We start from the raw sequence: 12,176 nt of genomic DNA on the forward strand, positions 1-12,176 counted from the left end.
AAACTAAGACCCATCATTACTGGCCCTTTTTGTGAAACCCACCGTTTGAGCAACTTCCTCGAGATCCTACTCAAACCGCTTCTAAAATATGTGAAAGGCTTCATGAGGGATGATTTAGACATGCTTAACCACCCCCCAGAAGACAATAAATGAAGGAACCATGTTTGTATCATTCGATGTGGTGAATCTCTACACCAATATCCCACACGATTATGGTATAGTAGCCATCATCTTCTGACTAGAAAAATACCCAGAAGAGATCCCAGGACGCATCAACCACAGATTCATAATCGCAGCACTCAAATTCATTCTATTGAACAACGATTTCATGTTCGATACAGTTTATTATCGACAAAAATATGGAACTCCAATGGGAACCCGAGATGCTTCAGTGATTATCAACCATGTAGTGGGTTACCTAGTACTTAAAATATACCAATCATCACAAAAATATGGCACCTCATTTCATTTCTATTTAAAAGAGAACTGTAAAAGGTATTTGGACGATTGCTCTATATTTTGGAAAGATAGCATAGACAAACTCTTCGATTTAAAAATTATGCTTAACAATGTTAATAGCAACATACAATTCACCACGGAGCACGGCAGTAAACAACTCCCTTTCTTGAGATCCTAATTAAAATAGCCAATAACCACATCGAAAGAGACATCTATAATACTACAGATTCTAAGCAATAACTATTATTCAACTCATGCTACCCCAAACACATAAAAATTAATATACCTTATAATCTAGCGAAAAGAATATGTACCATAGTTTCGGACACCGGTACTCGTGAATGAAAACTCCTTGAACTCAGATCAATACTAATCAAAAGACATTACCCAATATCATTAATAAATGATGGCATTAAACGAGCTATGAAATAAATATACGAACATTAAGGGAAGTCAACCGAAATACTATACCAGACTTTAAAATAGTCCCATACATCTCCATACGTAACCCTAGGAACAATGAAACCTTCAACATTATCATCCAAAATCTACCCATCCTCACAGAAGATAAAACGATGAACAAAATTTTAGGCTCACACAAAATTAACAAAAGCAAAATGCAACCGAAATCATTGAAAAAATTTTAACCAGTGCAAGACTGTATCCATTAACAACGGAACCAAAAGTGAAAAAATGTGGTCGATGTAACTGTGGTACCTGCCCCCCCACACCTTTTGGATGGTTCAGAATTCCATTTTAAACAAGGTGAAATATTTAAGATTAAATCAAATTTCACCTGTGCCTCGGAAAACCTAATGTATGCTTAGGGTGTGATCATCGTTATATTGGCCAAACAGGAATATCACTCCGTCGAAGAACAACTCTCCACAAAGAACAAATCAGACACCCACAATACAGACAGATACAGGTCAGTGAACACATAGAAAGGTGTGATAGAAACCTTAATCCTAATTTCTTAATTTTCCTCTTCTATCAATGTTCACAGGACACCCCAGTATAGTAAAGAACGACTAAAGAGATAACTGTCATCAATAAATATCTTCCACAGCTCAATATGAACACATAACTTAATACAAAACACTAATAACCTTTCAATTAATACCACTAACCCCCATACATGCCATACACCATTCACATTACAGATTTATATCCACCCTAATTGCGCCAAATCCAGAACTACTTACGTCCCTTACACATAATCTTTTTACTCAGGCACTAGTAGACCCGACACCGTTCGGTAATCGGTGCGATATCCAAAGCAGTGATCAGATATTTTACGGAACCGTTATGCCTTTGAATCTCTTTAACAATTCACAATAATGACTTTTATTACTTTTATTCCTGACTCAGTTCATCTAATTGCATATAAAAAGCTTTTACATTTCTTGATTTCCAATGTGCATCTTCGTTTATTCTTCTTCTTACTTTCCCCTTACATTTCCATGTATACTTTCTATTTTCTCTTTATAACACACACACACACACACACACACACACACACACACACACACACATATATATATATATATATATATATATATATATATATATATATATATATATATATATATATATACTGCTTTTGTTACCAACTTTAACCCTCTGCAAATCCCAAGTTTGATTTAATTTAATTTGCGGGAACGACTCTTTTGACGAAGACCCATCTTGTCCAGACGCTCGAAATACGGAGTAGATAAACCAGTGGACAAATTATGGAGAGATTGTTTTTTATGTTGCCTGCCTCGCTTCTCTTGTTGTTTCTTACGTTGTTCGAAAAAAATTCATTTTCTATGTTCTTGTATTTCATGTTCTTGTTTTTCATGTTGTTCACAATTTTTTGATGTTCTGTACCCATATATGCATATGCATATACATATACATATATATATATATATATATATATATATATATATATATATATATATATATGTACCTGTATGTGTATATATGCATATATATATATATATATATATATATATATATATATATAATATATATATCTTATTTTTATCATATATATATGTATATATGTATGTATATATATATATTATATATACATACATACATATCATTCACTTCCTATACATACATCTCCATTCGTTATGCATGTGTGTGTATATATATTAATTCAGTCACTTCCTGTTCATACCGTTCCATTAGTTCTTCATATATTCAGTCGCATGACTCTACATAGAGCCGACTACCGGAAATAAATCATAGAGATAATCTATTGATGAAATATAACGTAGTGTGTTATCCTATAACAAAGTATATAAATTATTGATAATTGAGTGAAAATTTTACTGTAAAGTGCAATCTAATATAGCAGTAACGTACTCTTCTGTGGACCAGCTAATCAGAATTATGCTTTAACTCTGAAGCAATGCATAGCGTCGAATACGGGGTACGATGTCGTGTAGTGCTTGACAATCAGGTGACATGTAAGTAGACTGAAGATTACTCATTTAATTATACATCGCATAAAGACAACATCTCTAACTTTTGGGTGGTATCATTTTTTCCATATTAAGTCTCAAATTACAATATTTTCAAATGCCATTTTTGTATTTCCTATCACAGTAATTCAGTCATTGAGGAAACACTAGCGGAGGCGGGGAAATACCAAGCAGATTTTAAACAGTCTTACTGACTATCTAGTGAAAGCGTTCGATAATCTCTTTCCACGGAAATGTCAGTTCGTTTAGAAAATAATTCAAAACAAACAAAGTAAAGATGCTACACTTTAACAGAAACAGTCCTGTTGAATAACTTAAGTATAAATACACCCGTGGATCTCCTTATTGTAGAAATCTGTCAATTATATTAAACTACTTCAATTTTAATTAACCCAGTTGTTTCATTATACGATACCTCGAAAATACCAATCCTATCACTGACTATTTCCACTTCACTTCTGACCATCGCCGCCACCTCCATCACCATCATGTCCCTGCCTACCATTACACTGTCAAATTTCAAACCTCTTATCAATCTGCCTTTGTTTTCGATTCATCCTTTTGTTCAGTTGCTTTATCTTTCGGTTTTCTTTCTTTTATCATTTTAGTTTTCCTTTCTTCCATGTTCCCTCTCTTTCTTCCATTTTTATTAGTTTCATTTCTTATTTTATTCATTATATTTTGCTATTTTTCAGTCCTAATTATGTTGCATAGGATATCTACAGCTCGACTAATCTCTTTGCCTCCCCTTCTTCTTCTTCTTCTTCTTCTTCTTCTTCTTCTTCTTCTTCTTCTTCTTCTTCTTCTTCTTCTTCTTCTTCTTCTTCTTCTTCTTCTTCTTCTTCTTCTTCTTCTTCTTCTTCTTCTTCTTCTTTTGATAATACTTTGGCCTTTTTATTGTCCTGTTTCTCCTTGTCATATCACCAGCATCATTACCACTACAACTACAATCTTCATAACCATCACCATCTCTAACGCCATTAATACACTCACATCCCCTCCGTCACATCATCATCATCATCATCATCGTCACCACCATTATCATAATAATCACTCAATGATGAAATGGGAGACCATCAGGTGCTGGACATGATGTACCATAATCTTAATTCAATGGCTATTAAGTTCGCGATAAAATTAATCTTGCCAGTATCGATAAAATGCGTTGCAGTATTTTGTTAATTTGAAACCTGCCAGTGTTGGTTTCGTTTTCACCTCTACAGTATTGGAAAATGTGGTACCCATACTCCTTGTAGGATCTACCGGACAGATGTGGTTGATGTTTGCTCTGAATATCTATTGGCACATATTTGCAAAAAGACCTTCAGTTACGAAGAAACACCATGGCCAAGATCTAAAGCGGTAGGATTGGGAGAAATATTTTGTGAATATTCTGACGAAAGATTTAAGGGTTACGAAAGTGGGAAACGCGGATAGATCGCATGGGCCATCTACGCTTATATGGCGGGGGATAAGCAGTTTAGAAGAGACAAATGGTACCCAGTATATTTCTGATATTTAAAGCAACAAACAATCCGATGGCCAGGCGTTTTTAGCGTTTTGGTTTCATTGATTAGTGGTCTGTGAATGTGGATTTTGTCAAGTCTATAATATTATGTAACGGACTCCTTTGGATTCTTTATAATTGCTTATAACTTTTGTGAAGATAATGATTACTTGGATCAAGTAGAACTTGCATAGTCTATGACAGAAATAATGCATGGCTTGTATACCGTCGGACAGCGGTGACAAGCACGTGCATCGGCTCATTTATTATCGCCTGATCATTATGCCTTGCTCCAGTTAGCATCTGGTGAGATAAGTGCCTTTTCTCCTTCTCACTGAAGGTATACACTGACATTGCAGAATCTGGAGGAGGTCTTCGACTATGAGTGAGCATGTGTGGCTGCCATTTCTTAGACCTACTTTCGTACATCTAATCGATTTGTTTCACGGAGGTGCGAACCACGGTTCATTTTAAACCAAATCTGGGTATCATTTATCTGTTACAGTTCGTCAGAATTCGTGTAAATGCGACAGATGGAACTTCGTAAACTTGCTTTGTATAGAGTATTTATGAAAGCTAAAAGCGACGACGTTCTTGACCAGATTCAGGACATCGACGAACATCAATCTGGCAATGTACTCCTATGGACTTTTAGAACAATTACCATTTCAGTAATTCTAGTTTCGGCTGTACGTTGACAGAAGGGAGTGATTGTACAACAGTACTGCTTGAGATGCATATATATTATGAAAATCACTCAGTCAATTTCAGTTGCTTGTGACGGACAGACAGTTTTCATCTGCCAGTGAAAGAGATTGTAGAGTGTAGAAACTGGGAGGAACTGAGCAAAGATACTTTCTTTACCAGTTAAACTCTCGTTAATTTTCTTTTAGTGCTTCTTTGAGTGGAAGATTTGTAGAAGGTGATTCTGCCTTCAAATACATTTGCTAAACAGTAGATGATTTTAGCGCATATTTCCTATGTAATTGAAACAACTTTCCACATTCTGTTTCAGAGCGATTACTGTAAATTGGAAAGAGAATTTGTATTTTCTAATAAGAATAATCTGATATCTAGGATTTATCACGCACCAGCGCCATGATTTTCAAATAGAACAAAATTTGTGCCCAGAGCCTGAGATGGCTTGCAGACAAAGGCACATTATAAAATCCTGAGTGACCACCTGTCTCAATGACAAGAAACTATTAGTATCTCTTATTTTAATAGAGTGTACATTAAATTATATTTACCTCTCACTGGATGATTATTATTGATGATCCTACTTTAATGTAACAGTAGACTATATACAAACACTCACACACACACACATTGTTGCCCTACGTGTCCGCTGTTTTCATGTCGTGTTGTAAAACACCAACTGTTCTCTTATTTTTCCCTTTTATATATCCCTAAACATTCGGTCCATATAACCGTGGCAATTCCGCTTAGGACAACTTTGCCTTTGAGACCTGTGTCATTAATTGACACAGATTTGAATTAATTTAGAGGGTTAAATTGTATCCTAAGGTGATTACTTTCTTGGGGGTCCCGGCAGATATTACCATTATCTTTCTAATTCTTTAAATAATTTTAAATTGTCTTCAACACATTGGGAAACATTTCTGTCGGTGTTTGAAGGTTTGCATCAAAAGCAGCAAAATAACAGAAATGGTAAAAATTTGGACCTAATGCATTGCAGTTTTTAATGCGCTCTGTCTACTTTTCAATTCACATATCTGCTGAAATAGTCTTCCATCTTGCTGCTCTATTTGCATTTCCCCACATCAAATAAAACAAATATGTACCTACCCCGCTTCATGATGCTGCTGGTGATGATAAAACAACGATAATGATCGTTATCATCATTATCGTTATCATCATCCTCCTCAACAGTATCAGCAACTGTATTATCATCATCGTAATCCTTCAACCATCATAATGTGGCCACTCGCCGACGATTATATATTTTTTTACATCTTTATTTACCCTCTCTTCTAACACTGTCAATGGCGTCAAATTTCTTCACCAGCTCTACAGCTCCCGCACACATTACTACAATACCACCTTAAGACATAACCCCACAGCTGTTCGGGTCGCATAAATTTTATTACTATCGATTAGTTTACACTCTACAATTGTACAACAGTCACCATTTCTTGCCAGTATGTATTTTGTTTGCTAGTCATAACTAATACTGTTGATTTTACGCTTTGCATTCAGTTGACACTAATGATGGAATGATCTGCGTATTTACCGAGTACAATCTGTTGTTTCAACGACAAATACATCTCACCGAGATTTTCATTGATCTTCTCCAAAACGGTGTTTGATCCGGTGTATTGAAAGCATTTATTTTGAATCAATAGCTCATGAACCATCGTCTTTTAATGAAAAGAAAAGTTGTTTTATTTTATTCACGTACACACACATGGTTTTGTTGTTGTGAGGCAATTGCAGAAAGGAAAATGAAAAAAGAAAAATCAATAATGTTAATAGTTCTCACAATGTTAAACAATTTTCTGAATAATAACTCGTTTTAAAACAAACACATACACATACATATGCACGCACATGGATTTACAGATTTACATAAAAACACACACAAATATATACATATATTCAAATGCAGACAGACGTGCGCACGTACACACACACGTACAAACACACACACACACACACACACACACAGATATCAACCATGTAGTTGAAAATTATCAACAAATATACTAAGGTACTTCCTATTTTTTTAAATATATTAACATGTCTATGATTTACACAGACGTAAAATGCTTGACATTAATTCAGTTAAAGTCTATTGCAGCTTCTAATGCAATAAATTAAAACTATTAGAACCGTAATATATATAAAAATAAGCAAGAAATACTACCCAATCAGCCTAACTCTATAAAAATTTAATTTCCTCGATGTACACAACTCACATATTTCTTCTGGTATAGAAACAAAGCTATCTCCACCATATTGTCAAAATACTTCTCGTATCATTTTGACTGAATAGTAGACAACCCTACAGTCAAGTGTATATTGGCTGCATTATCAGTTTGTGAGCAAGCTTCTACTGGTCAATATCTTGAATAAGACGTAAATTTTGTTTTTATGAGCATACAAGAATTAACCTCCAGCTAAATCGTGTCTCAAATATATTACAATAAAAACTGGTTAAAGACCATCGAGAATCATAAAATCTGGCACTAAAAGTTAAGCATATTGTGTACGACTTCAAAATATTGCCTTAGTCATTTTCTTTGTGTCCTCTCTTTATATTTCAGTTCCAGATACGATGTTCTTCCGTAATATATTTGTGTCTCAATTGCTTTAATGATCAGCTTATCTATAAGCAAATAACGAAGCGAAAAAATTAATTTCACATGCCATTTGGTCATGTAAATGCTACTATATGATGGTGTTAAACGTTTAAATTTACAGGCTGGACATAAAATCAACCGGCGGATTTAGTTTTGCATGCAAAAATATAAATTCAAATGCCTATACACATACTTTTCAGAACTCTTAGTCCATAGTCCTTAACCAGAGAGAAGAATTACAACCACACATAGCAGCTCTTCAGTGCAAAAGTCTATAATATTAACAGCGGTATTCTTACTGATCGAGTGAGTAAATGGTAAAGGGTAGGGACCCATGAGTGAGCATGGGATTGCACCTAAAATGTTCGAGTTGCTTATGGAAGACCAACAATCGCCCATGCATAACAGCCTCCCTCTCCACGCCACCGATATTATTCAAGGAAAAGTCAAAGGTTGGTACAACTTGGCACCAGTGACATAGCAACTCAATCTACAGCTGAGTGATCTGGGGCGGCGTGAAATAAAGTGCCTTGCTCAGAGACACGATACACAATCCGGTCTGGGAATCAAACTCACTACCTAATGCTTGTGAGCCTGACGTTCTAACCATTGAGCCATACATCTTCACCAATCAGGATTAGTATACTTTGATAATTAAGTGCTGTAATACCGAAAATACTAACCGAAACACATTTAACTTCAGGCATTCTTGCAAAATTTTAATTACCTACTAATCACCATTAGTATTTGGTAATTCTATCTACCACATCCCCTGAAGTAGTCAATTTTACATTCCTTGCCTTTCAATGAATATTGTTTTATATCTTCAGCTATTAAGATATTCCCGCAATTAATTTTTTCTCCTTGTTACAATTTTAACTCATATCATTCATTACTTTTTTAACTGGTAATATTCCAGTTATCACTCTTTATTTACTTCTCTTTGGCAATTTCAATTTTCATCAGCAATAACTTGCATTCAGCTATGTGTTTAAATGTTAATATTATCGTAATTTGAAAAGCGGCGGACTGGTAGATTCGTCACTGCTCAAAGTAAAAGTGTTAAGCTGAATTTCGTCTGGTTTTCACGTTCCGAGTTCAAATTTCACCGAGGTCGTCTTTGCCTTTCATTCTCTCGGAGATGAAAATACCAGCTGGTCAGTGGGGTCGATGGAATCGACTTGCCTCCCATCAGCGAAATTGCTGATCATGTGCCAAAATTTGAAACCAACGTGTGAACCTGCTCTTGACGGTATGTACAATTAATGGACTTATATTTCTCCCCTTATATTGTGCTCACTAAGGAAAAAGGCTTAATTTTTGCTTTAATCCAGAAACTGGAAGCAATTCACAATTAACGTGAGATCTTTTTAATTTTCTCTCACTAGCCCGCTTTCGGCCATGTGTATATTTAGTTGGGGTCTTTGGTAGTTTTTTGAAGGTGTTAGCACTTCAAGCATGCTGGAGACAGGTCGTTTTCGCCCTTGCACCCTTGATATATACATATGTACATTATTATTAAGTTAATGTACAAATTGCCTATAAATGTTTATAACATGCTGACTACTTGATAAAAATCATTAACGTAACTTTTATCCTTATATCCTATTATGAATATATTTATATATGTGTGAGTGTGTGTTTGTACGTATATATGAATGTGCATGTCTGCATATGAGAGAGAGAGAGAGAGAGAGAGAGAGAGAGAGAGAAAGGTGTGTGCATGCGCTTTAAAACACCATTTCCAAACTGTGAGTAGCAAACTTGTACAACCAGTTTTCTTGGTAAAAATCAATTAATCGGTACAAAGGACACGAGATATTTTCCGCTTTTCTTTTTCAACTCCCCGTACAAAATCAAACCATAAAATACATACGCATTAAAATTCTTCACACCTCAATAAACAAAACTGACTTTTCCTCATAAAGGCTATGACTGAAAGGAAACAAGGACGAAGAGATGTTCTCTCCAATTTCCTTTCCGTGCTATCTTTAATATTCTCTTTTTTCCTCCTCATTCCTCATTCTTCTGTTTCTCTCCTTTCTTTTCCTTGTCACTTTACTTTTGTATATATTCGCCTGTTTTTCCTTTCTCTCTCATTCTCCCGTCTCTTTTCCTCTCTCTCTACTATTTTCCTTTTCCTTCTCCCCACTTTTGATTTAGATTTTCCTTTGCCTGCTCTAAGTCCTGATTTTTTTAAAGAGTATTTTATCTACACCACTGTTTATAACTTGCCTACAATTAATCAATATGCCCCAATTAAGATGCCTTAAGTGGCATTTGATACATACCCTCCAATGTAGACACTGGTATATATATATATATAATATATATATATATAATATATATATATATATATATATATATATATATGTATGTATTTAACGAATGTAGCATGGAAGACAAGTTAGATATTCAGAAAAGCACCAAAACTGTTGACTTCATTTAAAGTTATTTATTGTTGTAATATGGTGTAAAACTTTTGGTCACCCAAAACTGCGACCTAGTTAAAAACAAAATTTGTGATGTAGCACACATTTTATCAATGACCAGATCGCAGTTTCTAGGGACCAAAAGTTTGACACTATATTACAAAGAGTGCATATTTAAGTGAAGTTAACGGTCTTGCTGTGTTTCTAAATGACTGATTCGTGCCTTCTGCGCCTCAGTCGTTTTAATTTCAGCACTTGACCTCAGATCAAAACTTTTGACATGCAAATATATCTCACTCAGTTACTCCATATTGCTTAAACTTTCGTACCGCATAGGACACATTCATCATGTTGACTTTTCGAAGATAGATTCGTTACTTTGGAATAAGTTCAAAATGGCCTTCTATTGGTCAGTGGCAGCCATGAAGTTGTAATGCTATCAAAACGACATCAATTATTTCTTTTATCTTTTAAGGTCCCTGTGTTGCTGACAAAAGGTTGGCACCATTTGCTGGTAAGCTGATATTTGATATGTGCAGGAACACCAGTTCCTGGTACTGAACATTGCAGGTTGTGCTATTAGCAAGGTCATCATCATTCTATGGTGTCTGAGCATAGTGATGTCTGCAGTCGTTAGGTGGGAGTAATCGTTTGATGGTTTGGGCTTACAACTGAGTGCAAGTGAAAACCGTGAGTAGGTTGTAGTCTATAAGAGCAGTAGGGATTCTATATCTCGCTCTTATCGGGAATGGGCTGCCAGGCATTGGGAATGAGCTCTCCTATTAGTACAGCACACGCACACCTCTGTTAATGAACTTCAGTCCTTTGGTCAACGATAATTCAAATATATCATCCTAGACCCAGACGCTTCTCCAAAGGCGAACGGTTACGTTACGGAATGTAAACAAACCAGTATCACTTGTCAAGTTCAGTGGAAACAAACACAAAGGCAATCACACACATAGATACAAATTTTCCCTACCTCCCTCTCCCTCTCTTTCATTCATTCTTTTACTTGTTTCAGTCATTTGACTGCAGCCATGCCTGAGCACCGCCTTTAGTCGAACAAACTGACGGCAGAACTTATTCTTTGTAAGCCTAGTACTTATTCTATCGGTTTCTTTTACCTAACCGCTATGTTACAGACACGTAAACACACCAACATCGGTTGTCAAGCGATTGTGAGAGGACAAACACAAATAGACACACACACATACACACACGTGTATATATACAATGGGCTTCTTTCAGTTTCCGCCTACCAAATCCACTCTCAAAGCTTTGGTCTGTTCGAGGCTATAGTAGAAGACACTTACGCAACGTGCCACGCAGTGGGACTGAACCCAGAGCCATGTAGTTGGGAAGCAAGCTTTTTACCATACAACCACTCATGCGCCGATGTTTTTATATACGTATATATATATATATCATAGATGAGAATCAGCTATTCTTCGTATAGAATACACACACTAGTGCTCAAAAGGTTTAAACTTGAATAGGTAGAGGAGTAAATGTAAGGACAAGCAAGTTAAGCAGGTCGATATACAAAGGATATTAAATACATTAAATATAAAATAATTATATATGGTTACATACAAAATGTCCGAACTATATAGAATAGGAATGGTATCAAGTATTAAAGAAGTTGAAGAAGAGTATTACAAATCCAGCAGGTGTTTCTGGTGGCTCGATGGTCCAAGGTAATGGTTGTAAATTGATTCCATCGTCGGATGATACACTCACGGATGCACACACACACACACACACACACACACACACACACACACACACACCACACACACACACACACACACACACACACACACACTTACACACACACACACAGACACACGCACATATATATATACATGCAACGAACTTCGCAGCTTCTGTTACTAAATTCACAAATCATTCACAAGGCATTGGACAGGCCTTGGGCTATAGTTTGATATACTTGGCTGAAGTGCACTGAAGTGGA

Source organism: Octopus sinensis, linkage group LG3 (genome assembly GCF_006345805.1).
Source record: "Octopus sinensis linkage group LG3, ASM634580v1, whole genome shotgun sequence".
Classification (NCBI taxonomy): domain Eukaryota; kingdom Metazoa; phylum Mollusca; class Cephalopoda; order Octopoda; family Octopodidae; genus Octopus; species Octopus sinensis.